The sequence below is a fragment of the Pinus tabuliformis genome, chromosome X, assembly GCF_031772625.1.
Source record: "Pinus tabuliformis cultivar Carrire ecotype Pingquan chromosome X, CPIR1, whole genome shotgun sequence".
NCBI classification, from domain to species: domain Eukaryota; kingdom Viridiplantae; phylum Streptophyta; class Pinopsida; order Pinales; family Pinaceae; genus Pinus; species Pinus tabuliformis.
In genome coordinates, this window is record NC_142308.1 from 72,465,885 (window position 1) to 72,485,110 (window position 19,226).

Genomic DNA, 19,226 nt, shown 5'->3' on the forward strand with positions numbered 1-19,226 from the left:
CGAGGCTCTCCCCCTCCACCATGTGGCAGTCATGCTCATATTAATGAGTTGTTTAATAATTCTGTATGCCCACTGGAAGAACTCTATAAACAATGCAAGTGTTATGTTAAGACGAAATGGAGCAGTTAGGTCAAGGTTGGAAGTTCGGGTGATGAATTTGGATGGAAAGAGCACTATAGAGTGTGTGACAGGGACCATGGAAGCTCACTGTGGTTTTGGCTCTAGATGAGATGTGCAGTGGTAGACCGGTCTACATTACCTTGGTATGAATTCAACTCTCAAACAAGTATTTGGGATCCTAGAAAACCCTAGTGCCAAGAATTGGGTTTTGGCTTAGCCTTAGGCTACAAGTTTCGATACCCATGCTCAATTCCGCTTTGTTGGATCCAAGTGGTCTTCTCTGCTGTTGTTGAGTAGGTAACTTTATTTTATTATTTCTTTCTAGCTAGGTGGTCTATTTTCTACCACTGGAGTCATCACTAGGGTTCTTGGGAAGGGGATTATTATGAATTCTTTTTATTGCGTCTGCAAGTCTCCAAAGTGTCACATTGTGTCTTTGTTGTTAGTTATAGTCATTGATCTAGGGATATTTTTCTTATAAATGTATGAAAAGAATCACATGTAAAAATTGCAGCTTAACACAGGAATTTAATGTGCACACAAGAAAGAAGAAAGAAACACATAAAGGCATGAAAATAAGACAACAAGACTTGAAAACGGAGTTCGTCCAACTCAGACTACATCTCCGTGCCCTGCACGATCAATGGGGAGGCCTTCATTCATTAAATGGCATGAAAAGAAGAGAGTACAATCATCAGGTACATAAAAAGGAGTATTATACCTCCACTGTGGAAAATGGCTGAGAAATGGAGAATTCAGATGGAGAAATGGATAGCACCACTGTGTCTGTGGCATCGAGAAGGGCAAAAACCATATAAAATTCTCCCAATTCAGACAAACTGACCAATTGCCCCTCCTACAAGCTGCTGCCTCGAACTACATGAAAAATTCCTCCCTCCTGCACTTTTCCCAATCATTGGGCTTTTATAACGTCTCATTTGTGACAAAGGTCGCTGAAATTGGGAGTTGTTTTTTTGATAATAAAGGTCGTTTAGATGGAAGGGTCGATGGGCACAACAAAAACCCAAAGATATATTTTTATTGTTTAAAGCGATAATACACAAAACATTGGAAAAACACTAAAAATTCCGCCCAACACCTTAAAATCTGAACCTCAAATATATCAAATTCGCCCTATTTGCCTATCGAGTCCGCACTGATCGCAAATCCCTATCGTTGATTTTAATGGCCCTATATATCGGGGGATCGCCGATCCATCGATCACTGATATCGCTGATATCGGCATATCGCATCGGCACGGCCCAAGGGTCCTGCCTTTGGCATCCGCCGACGCTGATCGCCGACACCAATCGCCAATATTGCTATATCACACACAGCATGCCCCCGACTCCGATTGATCAGAGATTGCTGATTGGGGGTTCTCATCCGCCTGCCTTAAGTCTGCCCCTTTGGACCCTCTGATTGCGATTTTCCTTATCAGGCTTAAAAAGCCATTTTTTAAGGAAAAAGCCTCATTTTTCAAAGGAACAAGGTGTCCTTCCTTCTGCCATAACTTCATCATCCAGACTTGGATTGGAGCGTCGTTCACACCGTTGGAATCAGGGTGATGAGAATTTCAATCTGATGTTAGGATACTTGTTTTTCTGCCACTTTGAATTTTGAGCTTTTCCATGCCATTGTATCTCAAGATCCACCTGGATCAATCCTCCCCATTGAGGAGCTTTTGGACCGCCAAAAGATTTCATTAGTCAATTTGCAAGTGAGAGAATTGGTCCCTCACCCTTTCCTTCTCCAGCCATTTTGCCTTGCTGGGGTGCATTTCCTTGAAACCAACTCGAAGGTATTCCACATCTCCTTGCCATGAAGTCCTGATTCTTCTGTCAAGGATGATGTCTTCAGGTAACTCATCGAGATATTCTGGTGCAAAATCATCAAGTGTAAGAACTGTGCCCACATCATCCGTGTCCATGATCAATGGTGGTTCATATAGCTTTAAGTTCTCCACATTTACTACTGAGTACATCTGCATATATATCGGCAAATCAAGACGAAAGGCATTGTTTCCAATATTCTCCATAATGGTGAATGGACCATACTAGATTGGTCGCAACTTCTTCCTTCATCCTGTCCTTGCTGATGTGGAACCACACTTTGTCGCCCAATTGGAATTGATGGTCAACTCTATGTTTTCCATGTCGAGCCTTGTAACGGGCTTGACTTTTCTCCAACTTCTCTTATACTACTTGGTAAATCAATTAGATTCGCTAAATGAACTGCTGAGCTTTGTCCCTATCATTACGTCCATTGGAGCCATCTTCCCTTCTAAAGACCATATCAAAAGGGTCCCCTTGCAGGTAACCAAAACATGTCTCAAATGGTGAACACTGCATAGATGAGTGCACTGCTCGGTTGTAGGAATGTTGTACATATGGGAGATGCTCATCCCACAACTTGGGATGTTTCCGACAATAGCCTTGTAACAAGTGTACCACGGGGCGGTTGACAACCTTTGTATGTTTGTCAGTCTGTGGGTGAAATGTCATGCTTCTTTTCAGCTTGGTGTCCATCATCTTCCACAAGCTAGTCCAAAACTCTCCAAGAAAGCGAGAGTCCTAATCTGACACAATTGATGTGGGTAATCCAAAATGGACCCAAACATGCTAAAAGAAAAGAGAAGTAGTCTACTCTACAGTGATCTACTTTTTACAAGGCATTATAATACACATCTTGCTAAAACGATCAACGACAACATACAAATAGTCGTGACTCTTCCTAGACAAAGGCAAACCTCCTACAAAGTCCATTGACTCACTTTCCCATGGACGAATTGGAATAGGGAGTGGTGTGTAGAGCCCGAGTTTTCTATTAGAGTGCTTTGAAACAAAACACATCACACAACCCTTTACATAGTGAGTCACAATGTTTTTCATATGAGGCCAAAAACAAAATTATTGCACATGACATAAAGTATTTTCGACACCAAAGTGTCAAAACACAAGAGAGGTGTGGGCCTATCGAATTACATGTACTCTTTCCCCTGTGGGAATACACAATTTACCAAGGTGATACAACAATTTCCCCTGCAAGTGATAGTTGTCCACATGTGAATCATGGGTTAGTTTTTCATAAATCTCCTTAAAGTCATCATCATTAGCATATTGTTCAGCATTACTCTCAAAAGACAATGAAGAATTATGCAAAATAACAGAAGCAGAACTAGGAGGGCGAGATAGCATATCGACCACTTTATTGCTAGTGACCTTCTTATACTTTATTGCCAGATGAAACTGTTGAAGAAAACCCATCCACTTGAAATGACGAGATTTCTGCAACTTGGTTTGTGACTGAAGGTACTGCAAGGGCTGATGATCTGTATGGATGATGGTCTCCTTGCCGATCAGGTAGTGTTTCAAGTTTTTTACACTCTGCACCAAGGCATAAAGCTCCTTGTCATAAGTGGGATAGTTTATCACAGCTTGAGAAAACTTCTCCAAATGGTAACAAATTGACTTCATTTGCTGCATTAGTACAGCTTCCATGGCATAACTTTTGGCATCGGTTTCGATCTTGAATGGTTGTTGGAGATTTGGTAAGGCTAAGATTGGCGCGGTGCTGATATTTTCCTTCAATGTTTCAAAGGAATTCTGTTGTCTTCCTCCCCATTGGAAGACCTGTTTCACACTTGTCAATGTGTGCAAAGGTGCTGCAATAATAGATAAATTGGCAGTAAATCTCCTACAATACTGGACTGCACTTAAAAAGTTTCAGAGCTCGGTTACACTAGTAGGCTTAGGTCAATTTATAATTGCTTCAACTTTAGAGGGATCAATCTTTAACTGACCATGACCAACAATATGACCTAGGTAACCCAAAGAGGTTTTCCCGAACTCACACCTTAACAACTTTACATAGAGTTTTTCTTTCTTCAATACATCAAGCACTTTCTTTACATGACACACATGTTCAACCCAGCTTTTACTAAATACAAGTATATCATCTAAATATACAAGTACAAATTCATCAATGAAGGGCCGCAAGAGATCATTCATGAACCTCATAAAAGTGGATGGAGCATTGCAAAGTCCAAATGGCATCACCATCCATTCAAACAACCCCTATTTGGTCTTGAAGGTGGTTTTCCACACGTCCTGCTCTGTAATTCGGACCTGATGATAGCCATTGTGCAAATCCAATTTGGTGAAATAAACAACATCCTTTAATTGATCTAATAAGTCGTCAATGCGTGGAAGGGGGTAGCAATTTTGCACCGTGATTTTGTTTAGCGCGCGCTAATCCACGCACATCCTCCATGTGCTATCTTTATTTGGGACTAAGACAATCGGTGAACCACACAGAGAAGTGCTCGGCCTGATGACCCCTTGATCTAGCAATTCCTACACCCGTTTCTTAATTTCCTCCATCTCAATGGTCAACATCCTGTACATGCCATTATTTGGTAAAGAAGCGTCATGCTGCAAATGGATTTCATGTTGGATTTCCCTCTTCGAATGTAATCCATTTGGTCCCTAAAACAACTCATCATAATTAGAAATTAATTCAGATAAATCCTATTTATGTTCCTGATCACAGCCTTGGAAAGCATCAGCTAATTCTGCCTCTTTTTCCCTTACAACCATAAGCATGAAACCCTTACTGGAATTCAAAATCCTTTTCATTTGTCTAGCACTTACAAGGCTGGCATTGATTTTATTTTGATGAGCCCTTACTATATATTCTGCCCCATCTTTTGTGATCTGGTATTTGTTTTGATGACGGAAAAAGACTACCTTTCTATCATATAGATACGAACTCCCCAACACCATGCCACAAATATCCAATGGTATCACATCAAGTTCTACTTCATCCACTATCTTAGAAGTGATCACAAATTTTTCTTTAAACTGCTTGGTTACATTCAGTTTTGCTTTATCATGTATCCATCCAAGCGGGTAAGGTTTCAGATGTGGTTTTGTCTCTAAGCCGAGATTGTTTATCGAGGATTCTGCGATTAATTTTGATTGGGATCCAGTATCAAACAAAGTTTCTACTTTAGTATGATTTACAACAACTCTTATATGAAACAGTTCAATTATCTTTCGATCATTAGGAAGGGACTCATTTACTGAACTAGTGCTTTCATGCGATTCAGAATGATCATGAGGTGTAAGAGTGCCTTTTGTTCTCACGGATGTGATTAATGCTTCATCTCCAATCCGATCCAAGGTCTTTCTATGTAGTTGCCACTGTCTTCTACTTCCCTTTTCCTCCATACGTCTTTGGATGCTTTTCTGGGTGTTGTTTCCAACAATGATCGTCGTCGTGGCCTTCCTTTTTGCAGTGATTGAAATACGGCCTTTCTCCTTCCTTAGCTATTGTTGTTTTCTTCTCCTTTCCTTTCCATTTCACTTTGGATTTGCCATTGGGAGGTTTGAACGGTGGTTTGCTGGAATGATCATCTCTTTCATTTTTTCCCTTGTTATCAATATGAATTGCCTTTACGTTGAGTCAATAGTGGTTGGTTCAAACAACAATAATGAATGTCTAATCTAACTATGTAGCGATCCAAGGTACTTAGTTACTACTTCAGGTGTATCAAGTGAAATACCCAAATTCAGTGCTTGCTTTCTAAACTCCTCTGTAAAAATTTAAACATCGTGCCTTTGCCTTGCCTTAAATACTACCAATTCATTAAAGCTTTTTGCTTGTATCCCGAGGGATAAAATTGTTCCTTTAATGCAGAAATAAAATCAGGTCATGAAGAAAAGAGGTTACCCACATTCTTACTGATCTGCAATTTGCTCTCCCACCAAATGAGAGCGATGCTACTCAGCCATCAAGAGGCCAGCTGAATCTTTGCCTCATCCTCCACGATCTGCTAAATCCGGCAGTATACCTCAATCTGCCTAATCCAATTATTAAGCTTCTCTCTGTTACTTTCACCATTAAACATGGGAAGATCAAATTTAACATTTGATTTAAAGAAAGGTTTCTTAGATGCGTCCCTAGGATTTTTGTGATTATGGTGGTGAGAGGAGGAAGAACTTTCACTCATGGAAGGAGAAGGAGGGCGTTCTTCTCCACCATTTCCATGCGTTGAACCTTGTTCTTCTGGGTTTCTCTCTTCTGTTTTCTGCAGCCTTAAAACAAACTGATTGATATTCTCTACCATTGAATAGAAGGTCTTGCGGAAATTGTGCTCGTCTTCAAGATGAGCTTCATCTTCCATGTTTCTCCTTCGATGTGCACGCCCCGCTTCGGGATCGAAAGGCTCTAGTTCCCCTTCGCCTCTTTGGAGCCTATTTATTGTTAGCATACAAACATGCAATTCACATCTAAATAACCTTGCTTTGATACCACTTGATCTAGGGATCTTTTGCTTATAGATGTATGAAAAGAATCACATGTAAAAATTGCAGCTTAACATAGGAATTTAATGTGCACACAAGAAAGAAGAAAGAAACACATAAAGGCATGAAAAGAAGACAACAAGACTTGACAACGGAGTTTGTCCAACTTGGACTATGTCTCTAGGCCCTGCTCGATCAATGGGGAGACCTTCATTCATTAAATGGCATGAAAAGAAGAGAGTACAATCATCAGTTACATAAAAAGGAGTATTATACCTCCACTCTAGAAAATGGTTGAGAAATGGAGAACTTAGATGGAGAAATGGATAGCACCACTACATTCGTGGCATCGAGAAGGGTAGAAACCATATAAAATTTTCCCAATTCAGACAAAATGACCAATCACCCCTCCTACAAGCTGTTGCCTTGAACTACGTGCCAAAATCCTCTCCCCTGCACTTTTCCCAATCATCGGGCTTTTATAATGTCTCCTTTGTGACAAAGGCCGCTTAAATCAGGAGTTGTTTTGTTGATAATAGAGGTCGTTTAGATGGAAGGGTCAGCAGGCACAACAAAACCCAAAAAATAGCTTTTTATTGTTTAAACGATAATACACAAAACATTGGAAAAACACTAAAAATTCTGACCAACACCTTAAAATCCGAACTTCAAATATATCACATCGGCCCTATTTTCCTGTCGGGTCCGCGGTGATCATAAATCGTTATCGCTGATGTTAATGGCCTTGTATATCAGGGGATCACCGATCCGTCAATCACCAATATCGGCATATCGCATCGGCATGGCCCAGGGGTCCTTCCTTTGGCATCCGCCGACGCCGATCACCAATATCGCTATATCGCACATAGCATGCCCCCAACTCTGATTGATCAGAGATCGCTGATCGGGGGTTCCCGTCCACCTGCCTTAAGTCTGCCCCTTTGGACCCTCCGATTGCGATTTTCCTTATAAGGCTTAAAAACCCATTTTTTAAGGAAAAAGCCTCATTTTCCAAAGGAGCAAGATGACATTCTTTCTTCCATAACTTCATCATTCGAACTTGGATTGGAGTGTCGTTCGTACCGTTTGAATCAGGGTGACGAGCACTTCGATATGATGTCAGGATACTTGCTTCTTTGCCACTTTTAATTTTGAGCTTTTCCATGCCATTGTATTTGAAGATCCACCTAGATCAATCATGGGTTTCATCAGTCTGCCTTTTGTGGGTGGCCAGTTGCTAGTTCGACTTCAGAAGACTTTTATGTTCGTTGCTTGACCACGGGTCCATTTGTTTCTCCCTTAAATGCGCTTAGCTATATGAATTGGTATTACCCCAGGGCAGGAGTTTCATGGGTTTACTCTCAACTCGTTGGGGTGGTAGTTGTCTCCATCAAAGGGTTAGTGGGTTGGTGGGCAAAGTCTTTTCTGGCAAGCTGTTGGGATCCCGGGGAGTCCCTCTGAGCCTATCCCCGAACCTTCTCTGGTGGGGTTTTTATCATCTTTAGGACCGAAAATTCGTTTTTTGTTTCTGGTGTTTGTTGTCACCTTTGCTCTAGCAAGGGATTTTAAGGGTACTCTAAGACCCTGTTGGCCAACCCTTTTTAAGTGAAAACAATGTCGCGCCAAAGAGGGAGGCCTCACTATGAGGAGGGTCATCACATCAATGCAGGTAGTCTAACTTCTAATCATAGCTCATCTTCAGGGAACTCGACCAACCTGGAACGTGAGGGTGAGGTGGTACACTCTCAAACCCACTCTCCAAGTTGTATCGTGGCTCCAACAACCATGGATTCCATAGCATAGAAACTTCGAGATATCCAGGTTAATATGGATATTCTTCATGACCACAAGTATGAAGACCTAACAAATTAGTTGCGTATATGAGTGATATACAATTCAGTTAAAATGGGATATTGGAGTAGCTGGATAGCCTTTGTTGAAGCCATCGCAAAACAAATGACCACCTCCACAACCTGGAAGCTCGGGTGGAACATATTGATTTTCATATGCATGAACGTGCTGGATATTTTGTAGCTCCCCCTGTACTCCCTCTCCATCCCCCTCCTTGATATGTTGCTATCATTTTTTATAATATTTTTGTCTACCTTAAGCATTGTGTGGTTTCTAATTCTGGCGGAATTCAAGTATGTAAAGATATATCAGTGGCATCCTCTGGCACCTAATTCCAACAAGTCTAGTAGGAATGAGGAAAAAGGGGTCGTTCAAACATCTTATTTAATCACTATTTTTCTGGAAATCTAATGAAAGAATTTTGAATGACAAAAAAAAGGGAGGTTGGAAATTATGAAAAAGGGGCTACACTACCGTGTATAATTGAAAGAAATTCTAGTCACTAATGTTTGTGATGAAGAATTTTTGGCATTGTATATATTATTATGGATGAAAGAAAATTCTTCTTCTAATGTAACTAGAGTATTCTGTTATTTGCAAGGTCCTATTTTCTTTTTTATGCTATTAATTTTTGAAATGCAACCTCTGTATTACTAACATGTTTTCAATTGAGAATTGGAAATTTACAATCTTTTAGGATGAAATATTTGTATTCAAACATTATACTATTATCATTTTTTTTATTATATATTAAAAGTATAATTTTCTCTCGAGCAACATTTTTTTTCCTAATGGGAAAGAAAACCCGTAATTTTGAGTCAAGGAACAAAATTACATTGTGTAGACGTTGAAACACATTTAGTAATACAAGCCTCTTGGCTAACGAGAAAAGAAGAAAAAAAATTACATAAGAACTAAGTTAAGCGTGATAATAATCAGTTAAATTTATTTTTGTTCCTTACTTTTTCTGCACCTTCTTCCATCCCCATGAATTGGGATCTACTAGTACCATTGCTAATTCATTTCTTGTTGTCCTCTATGGGATTTATTTGTCTGAATCCAAGCTCTCATAAACATAATCTCTCTTTGAACCCACCGTCCCATGTTTGATGTTCTCATCTTGTTCATTTTGCATCAGATGAGGTGTGCCTTCAATATTTTGGGTATTCTTCTTAGCTTGAGTAGGTGTGGTCATGTTGTGGCCTCCTCTTCTTTATCCTCCAAACATGTAGGATCAGAATGCTACAAAACTTTTGTGTGGTGGGAATTCCCTTTTTCCCTCCTTGGGGATTTTTTTGCCTATGGAAAAAAATCCTACATTTGTATTATTTGAAAGCATGTGCGACATCTGAACGCTATGTTTTCGTAGTATAAATTTTGGATCCATTTAAATGTTCTATTTGTAAACCTTATGTGATCAAGAAGACCTTTTGTTAAGTCTATTTCAACACAAATTTGAGAAAAAGTAAATAGTCCTTGTTGAATTCACTCATTATTTGTTTTTTTTAAATGCCCAAAGTATTCCCAATGTCTTCTAGGATATTGTTGCCAAAAAGGGAGACGAAATTTGGAAGCCACACCCATATTGACATATTTTTGTTGAGCATTGTTTTGGAGTAAAATTATGGAAACAATGGAGTTATGAAAATCCCTACTCTTCCCTAGAACCAAGGTCCTTCATCCAAAACTTTTTAAAGATCATCCTAGGTATCATGTTGGACAGTGAAAAATCCATTGGTGCAGAGGTAGATGTCACAATTTTTTGTCCAAGCTTTGAAAATCCATTGATGCAAGGAATCTGTTTTGTCTGAAACCCATTGAATCTATAGATTATAGCCCTTGAATGAAGTAAATAAAAGAGATGGTTTACTTATAGGCTTTTAATGTCCAAGGATGTCATCTCATCCACCTTCTCCACAACGTATGACCATGGAATGGAGGATGGTTGTTCCATTTGAATTGGCCTCTTTCCTTGCAGTGTATCCTTATATGATGATGGAACAGCAAGCCTATTGTAGAGCTTATAACGTCCCCACATAGTCTCAACACTAAAAATATTGTAGAGTTTCTTGAAAATAGTGTATTCCTGTAGCTAAAAAATATCTTGTAATTACTTGCCCACATATACGATACATTTCATATCTATATGAAATCCCATCCACGACTCTATTTGTTGTATGATATCCACCACATAATCTAGAACAGAGGCCCAGAAAAGGGAGGACTTCCCATTTAAATTCTTTATGAAGATATGGAATGCATCCCCCTATTTCAACTCTTCGAACCCTTCACCAATCCTAGATCAACTAGGATAAAAGTTTTTTTCTGTTAGATCTACGCCATACGAAGGCAAACCCAAATTGTGTATAATGGGATCTGGCATTGTTTCCCAAGAAAACTAGAGAAGTGGGACAAATATGGACTAATCTGAAACAACAATACACCATGGCTCTAAAAATAAATAAAAACCTTCAGACTACTTAAAGAGAGTACAGAAAAAATGCCAGATAAACCCCCTTCATTCTACATCTCAAATCTTGTTGCCCTTCCTTCGAAGATCATTGGGGATTCATTGTGGCCCGAGGAGATCCAAACCGCTCTCATCCTCACCCATATCATCCATTGTCTGTCATCTTGTAAGACGTTGATCTCAATACCATAAACATTTCCTTCGTAAGAAACCCTAATCCTATGAAATTCCACCATTATATCTATATTTGTTATAGGATCCATGCGATGAGAATGTCGCATATCCATTTTTCTAGAATCACAGTTATCCGAAATTATAAGTGCATCCTTTATTTCAAATTGAGTATTTGCAACAAGATTGAGGCCACACCCCATTTCACAAGTCCACTAATTGCTTGTAACATATCAATTCTTTAGAATTATTTTTGGGGATGTTTTGTAGGGAAAATCCTACACCCCCCCTTTTTAACTCAATTACCTCAAATAATGGGGACCCTTTCCATTAATTTTTGGAAAAACCCTTTTTATAATTTTCATTTAAGTTAATTGTCTTATAATTTCGACATTTTTTTTTCATCGAAATTATATTTTGATTGTTTCATTGAATTCGAAATTTCACTAACTTTCCATTCATGTTGGTTTCGCCTCATTTGGTTATCCAGATTACAAATGGCACTCCTTTGAAGTCTGCTCATTTTTTCAGGTGGGTTAAATTTATGTACAAACTATATACTATTTTATATTTTGAAATTAAAATAGCCATTCATGGTAAATATTAACTCTTAGTTAATTTTTACTATTTTTTTTTCAGTGACTGTCCTACAAAACGACTAGATGAAAGTGTAAAACAATTTAAAATGCGTTTTCAAGATCTCGATAATTTATGCCAATATCTTATTTTAAAACAAATTGTCCAACCCGAAATCTCAAAATTGCAAAATAATTATACTTCATTTTGTAAAATTTTTAATTCTCCCACTCCACCTTCCGAATCACTCTCTGGTAAAAAAATCCCAATTTAAATCATTGTGAAATAAAAAATGATAAAACGATCAGCGCGCTTAAAACAGAAGATAGGGGCGAAATCGAGTGATAGAAACGAGGATGTGTGCTGAGTGTTGGAGGCTACTGAGCTTCTTATAGACGATGCAATCCAAGTTGAAGTTGAAGAGGATTCCACTTCTCGTTTAAAGGCAGCAGCCTTAGTCCGCGTGACAGCAAATGAGCAGAATGTGTAACGTAGTGTGTTGACTCGTTCAACTTTTGCGTGCGAGAAGCAGAGAGGGAAGATTGCGTAGAAGGGGTGCAATCTGCACAAAATGTGAACCCTATGCGATGCACCGACAAATATATATTATCCACTTTAGTGAAAGACAGCATTATCTACTATCTTGGAATTTCACGTGTTTGCTCTTAACACCGTGTCTAACAATCACACCACTTTTAATTCGGGTCGTTCGTTTTTAAAGAATTTTTTGAAGTTTTTCTTGGTTAATTTTTTAAAAATTAATAAAAATTTATTGAAATCACAAATCAAATGTCCTAAAAATTTATTATAATATTAAATTTATATAGACAATAAAAAACAAATTAAAATTTTCCACCAAATTCTAATCCCAAAAAAATTAAACTAAAACAACTCCCTTTTAATTTTCAAGTATATTGTAAGTTACGTTTTAATTTTCTAGTATATTCTAAGTTTCTTCGAGTATATTGTAGTAAACTTGGGTGCGTGTAATGTATAGTTAATATGGTACAGAATCCCTCAAACAAATGCTCAACTAAAATTCGGGTTGACTCTTCGACTGTCAATCTTTTCGTGGCATCATATTGTTAAATAATGGAGGAGGAGAGAGACATCTATTTTGACTCAACTTCTCCTTTACTGATTTTGTTTTATTCGCTGACTTCTGCAAAAAATATCTAAAATAAACAAAAACGTAAATGACGAGGCTGATTTGTCTGATTCCTGTCATGTGCCGTCTTTATAGACGCGAAAATTGACTTATTGGAGTTGACAGCTCTAGGTCTCGGCATGTAATTATTATGTCTTTCATATTTTTATTGTACGTAACATGTAGCTCTCCATTCCATCCAGGATTGTCCTTCGCCTGCTCGTATTGATTTTGTCTTTTGATTGGTAATTTCCTCAATCGTTTCGATGAGCTGGGGCCCAAACGCCGATGTTTACGCTCTGCCTTATCCTTTGAGTCAATGGACATTGTTTATATATAGCGTAGCTTATATCTTATCATTACCATCGTTTTCAAAGAACGTAAAATTACGAAAAATAAATATAATAATAGATTATAGGTATTATGTATTAAAGTTTTTATATATAGAGAGAGGAGAGTATCGGAAAAAGTATTTAGTAAAATACAAAGTTTCCTTTGGGATTGATGTATATGTATTGGTTTTAATTAATGAAATTAAAAGTATTTTTTACTATAACATGTTATAAAATTTATTAAATTATTATAAACTAAAAAAATATATATTTATAGATAAAAATTAGATTTGAATTGAAAAAGGAGTTACAGCTCACAGGTGAGTATTGTACCTGGAGACTACACTCAAACAAAGAGAACTCTCTCTGTACACTCTACTTACATCAAATGAGCAATTACATCATTAAGTACATTACTAGAGATGAGGAAGTTGCAACCAAACTCCTACGCTCTAGGAACAAATCCTAAACTAAGGAGATACGTTACAACTTGTGTAACCATTTCTCCATTAATACAAAATAATATTAATTATTTTCAACTCCCTCCCTTAATGGAGAAAGGATTATCCTGAATTCCTAGCATCCCTCTAAACAATTCAAGCTTTACACGCCCAAGAGGCTTAGTAAACATATCAACCATGTTATCACAAGTTTTACAATATTCAACACATATCTCTTTTGACTGTTGTTTCTCTCGATGAAACAGAGCTACAGTGCTCTGCTTTTTGCTGCTCCATGCTATGACCCCGGATCCAATGCTGAATGTGTAACCTGTGATAAATCTTCTATCATCCAAGTTACATGCCCAATCGGAATCTGAAAAACCTGCTAGAATAACATCAGAAGTGTGAGTGTACAAAATGCCATAATTCCTAGTACCACTAAGATACCTCAACACACTTTTTGCTGCGACCTAGTGACTTTTGACTCGTTTTAACATGAACTGGCTCAACACACTAACAGAATATGCCAAATTTGGTCTAGTTGTAGTCAGATATATCACACTGCCAACTAGTTGTCTGTACATGGTAGCATCCACCTCTTTAGTACCGTCGTCACTGCTCAACTTTAAGTTCTGTTGTAATGGTGTTGCTGCTGATCTGCATTGCTCCATTCTGAACCTTTCTAGCAAGCTTCTGGCATACTTCCCTTGAGTAAGAAAAGTTTATCCAGAGTCTTTCCATCTCATACACTTGCGACATCTGATTTCTTTGATCAGATTGTTAGCATTACCTGTTATGATCATATCATCTACATACAAAGAAATCAAAATAATTTGCCTCTCTTTATTAAACTTGGTATACACATTTGGATCATTCAAGCTCCTATCAAAGCCATGCTATACAAAAAATGAGTCAATTTTCTCATACCACAACCTAGGTGTCTGTTTTAAAACATAAAGTACCTTTTTCAATTTACACACAAGATGTTCCTGCCCCTTTTTCACAAAACCTTCAGGCTGTACTAAATAAATTTCTTCCTTCAAGTCACCATTCAGAAATGCAGACTTGATATCTAGCTGGTGTAGCTGCCATTTGTGTTATGTTGCTAAGGAAATTATCATTCTAATGGTGTTTAATTTGGTTACAGGAGCAAAGGTGTCATCGAAATCTATTCCCTCTTTCTGTGAGTAACCCTTTGCTACCAATCTAGCTTTAAGTTTCTCTATACTCCCATCTGCATTTATTTTTGGTTTATACAGCCATTTGCATCCTATGGGGGTTTTACCTTCAGGCAATTCAACCAAATCCCAAGTATGGTTTTTGTTTATTGATTCTATTTCTTCATACATTGCAGCCCTCCATGCATCAGAATTACTTGCTTCCTCATAATTTGCAGGTTCTACAATGTTTAAAAACTTTGACATTAATGCACAGTATTTCAATTTAGAAGGTAATCAAGTATTCCTACTTGATCTCCTTGGTAGGGGACTTACCTCAAATATGTCTATTTCAGCCTTTTCTGGGCTTGCATTATTGATTACATTTCCTGTTACTTCTTCTTCTTGTTTCTGCTCCTGCTCTTCATCTTCCTCACTGTTTTCTTCCATTAGCAATGGAATGTCCCAATCACTGTTAGAGTCATCCTTTCCTTCTTCAACCTGTTCTAGTTCTAACATTGTAAATTCCCCAGGATTCCCAAGATTGAAAGGACCAACATGTTCGCCCTCCATAAGTCGCATAAGGCCTTCAACCAGATCAGAAACGAACTGGAAGCTCTGTGTCTGTTCCCCATTTCCATAGACTGTCAAAGGCTCCTTGCGCAAAGCCTGAGCAACAAAATTACTTACAACCCGACCATCATCACGGCACATTCGCGGACCGTATGTATTGAAAATTCGAGCAATCCGAACCTCAACATTTGCTCCCATAGTCAGAGTTTCGGTTGTTCTCTTACCCTCATCATAGCAACTACGGACTCCGATGGGATTAACATTGCCCCAGTAAGCTTCAGTTTGAGGATGTTCAAGAGGATCTCCATAAACCTCACTAGTACTTGTAAGCAGAAAACATGCCCCAACACGCTTGGCAAGTCTGAGTATGTTCAAGATTCCCACATCATTAGTTTTTATAGTCTTCACAGGATTGTGTTTTTAATGCACAGGGGAAGTGGGGCAAGCCAAATAGTAGATTTGATCAACCTCCAACAATAAGGGTTCCACAACATCATGCCTTATCCGTTCAAACCTCGGATTGCCAAAATGATGCAAAACATTCTCCTTCCTTCCTGTGAAGAAATTATCGACAACAATAACACTGTCGCCTCTTACCATGAGCCTGTGAAGTAGATGACTACCAACAAAGCCAACTCCACCCGTCATGACAACTCGCAGGGACTTTCTCTTCAAACCTAGGGGCACTTTAGCCCCCGAATTCACCATCTAACATGAATGATACTAAGCAAACCGAGGAACAGGCGTCTCATAAACAACCCGATGAGGTTTGTCAGGCACAAACCTTCCATTTTCATTAACATGAGAAACCAAAAAAAACCAGGCTGAAGGATAAAGAAAGTCGATGCGATGGTGATTCCTATCAAAATAAACAGCAGCCGCTGCTCCCTGAGAAAATAATCTACTGGCCTAATAATAGACCACGTCTTTTCTGGCTTAAGAGAGTACTCATCACTGTTATTCATATTGAACTGATAAAATTTCTGATCCTCTGATGAATAAGTCTTCAATGAGCACCACCGGGCAAGTCCGATCTGCTGCCACCAAACATATTAGGAACTCCAATGTGCCACCGCCGGGAAAATCCGATCTGTTGCCACATAACAGATCAGGAACTCCAATGTTCCACCACCAGGAAAATCCGATCTGCTACCACCGAACAGATCAGGAACTCCAATGCGCCACCACTGGGCAAATCCGATCTGCTGCCACCGAACAGATCAAGAACTCCAATCCGTCACCACCGGGCAAATTTGATCTGTTGCCACCGAACAGATCAAGAACTCCAATGCACCACCACCGGGCAAATCCGATTTGCTGCCACCGAACAGATCCAGAACTCCAATGCGCCACCACCGAGAAAATCCTATCTGCTGCCACCGAACAGATCAGGGATTCCAATGCGCCACCACCGGGCAAATCCGATCTGCTGCCACCGAACAGATCCAGAACTCCAATGCGCCACCACTGGGCAATTCCGATCTGCTGCCATCGAACAGATCCGGAACTCCAATGCGCCACCACCGGGAAAATACAATCTACTGCCACCGAGTAGATCAGAAATTTCAAAGTGCCACCACTGGGCAAGGCCGATCTGCAAAAAATTGCAGATTTTCCAAAGAGAAAGAGGCTGGCGCTTCTCGAAGGAGCGATTAAGGCTTGATTTTCCGCGCCAATAGCACTTTCTGGCGCGCTGGCGCGATTATCACTCTCAAAACCGCGCCAAATGGCGCGACTGTTCCTTAATAAACAACGCCAACCCTTTCTTCCGCTCAAAAATGGCGCGACTGTTCGCGACGAAACCGCACCAACCCTATTTTCCGCTCAGAGATGATCAGTCATCTGAGACCTGTCTTTAGGTGTTACTGCAGTCCACCTGATTCTACGAATGCTTCTGTACACTCCACCGCCACTACAGTTCTATAATCAATGATGCATCCTAAAAAAAAATTAAGGCTATCCCTACTATGTGCTCTGATACGAAGATAAAAATCAGACTTGAATTGAAAAAGGAGTTATAGCTCACAGGTGAGTATTGCATCTGGAGACTGCAATTAAACAAAGCGAACTCTCTCCGTACACTCCACTTACATCAAATGAGCAATTACATCATTAAGTGCATTACTAGGGATCAGGAAGTTGCAACCAAACTCCTACACTCTAGGAACAAATCCTAAACTAAGGAGATACGTTACAACTTGTGTAACCATTTCTCCATTAATACAAAATAATATTAATTATTTTCAACTTTTACAAATATATAGTATTTGATATTATCATATATGTGAATATTCTCTTTTTTAATTTAATTGTAAAAAAAAATATTTATTTTAAAGTAAAATTTAACTTTTTATTTTTAATTATTATTAAAAATATTTTTATCATTTACCAAATAATTGTTGAAAATTAAATTAAATCTATAAAATTTTTATTTTGAAATCAATAATTCTATTTATCTAATACGTTTTGTAATAAATAAGTTTATCCATCTAATGAAAAAGTTTATATAATAATATATAGATGTAGGTGTTGTTTAACTCTTCTAAATTTTAGTTTTTTTTTTTTAAAGCGGGTTTTAGAAAGCAGCACTCAACAATAGACCACCTCGTTATGCTTAGTATTATTGTGGAGGAATGCCACAATGATAGATGCAATCTCTTTTGTTGCTTTGTGGACTTTAGAAAGGCTTTCCATACGGTTCATAGAAACAACCTTTGGAACATATTAGAAGAGCTAAAGGTTCCTTTTGAGTTGAAAGTTGCCGCTATAAGGTTATACGAGAATGTAATTGCCAAGTTAAAGAGCAATGAGGGGTGGTCGAAAGATATTAAGTGTAATATCGAAGTTAAACAAGGTTTCCCCCTCTCCTCTACCCTATTTGGCATTTACATTGGCAAGCTAGAAGGTTGTTTAAATGAAGCAGGATGTGTTGCCATGATCTTAGCTAGGATAGTCATCATCCTTCTTCTCTATGCTGACGATATTGTTCTTCTCGCAAGGTGCCCATCTGATCTTGATAAGCAACTTATACTTCTTAAGGATTTCTGCTCTACCATGGATATGATTGTTAACACTGACAAAACAAGAGTTATGATTATCAAATCCAAGAAGGACACTTAACCTAATTTTATGTATAACAATACTAACTTGGAGGAATTGTCTTCCTACAAGTACCTAGGAATTGATATTCATCACAAGGTCAACTAGAACTATAGCATTGAGAAAAGGATTAATGGGGGATGGAAAGCTTATTTTGGTTTTGAAAATAATTGTAAAACGGCAAACCTAGTAATGGGATAGAAAAAAGATCCTCTTTGAAACTTTAGTCACTTCGGTTATCTTATATGGATGTGAGGTTTGGGGTTGTAGCATCTCTAGATAATCCTGGAGAAAGATTGAGCAAATCCAGAAGTGTTTTATAACGTATAACCTCAAAATTAAAAGCAACACACCCTATCTTTTTTTTTTTTTTTCTCGGTAAATCTATTCTATTCTATTATATACAGGAAAACATTACAAACATAGAGTCAGATTGCCCAAGGCCGACTGTGGCTCTTTGGACCAGGATTTCTCAGCACAAGACCAGCCCTCGCAGGGGCAGCGCGACCAGACAGAACTACCTTCACAGTACATCGTAACACGACAGTGTATCCAGACCATACAAAATCATCCCGCGCAGGGGCACCGGAGCAAAAAAATGCATCCCTCGCAGGGGCATCAAAAGACTTATAGCCACATCCCTTACGGTCCATACAAACATAGCCAGAGCAGACATAGACATAAACATAAACCAGAGAGACATAAACATAGACATAAAACCGAAACAGGACCTGAACAATTATGGAGGACGATAGATTGAACCAGTGGAGGTTATTCCTCCGGCTTCTCCTCGACAATTCTGCACCATCCATAATTCTCTCGTTCTTCTGCAGTGGGGAAGGAGTTCCAGTCTTCAACATTATTCTCCTTGGAAGTCGACGCCTCCTGAGCCTGAGGGCGATTAGGAGTTTGCTCGGGAGCCCCCGCTGGTCTCTCCTCGTCGTCTTCCAAGCTTTCACCTGGGAGCTTCTCCTTACTG

General features: G+C 38.8%; 1 pseudogene; it reads right to left on the minus strand.

The window, feature by feature from the left end:
- Positions 1-1,262: 1,262 nt before the first annotated feature.
- Positions 1,263-18,900, minus strand: LOC149138398 (UDP-glucuronic acid decarboxylase 2-like; annotated as a pseudogene).
- Positions 18,901-19,226: the final 326 nt, after the last annotated feature.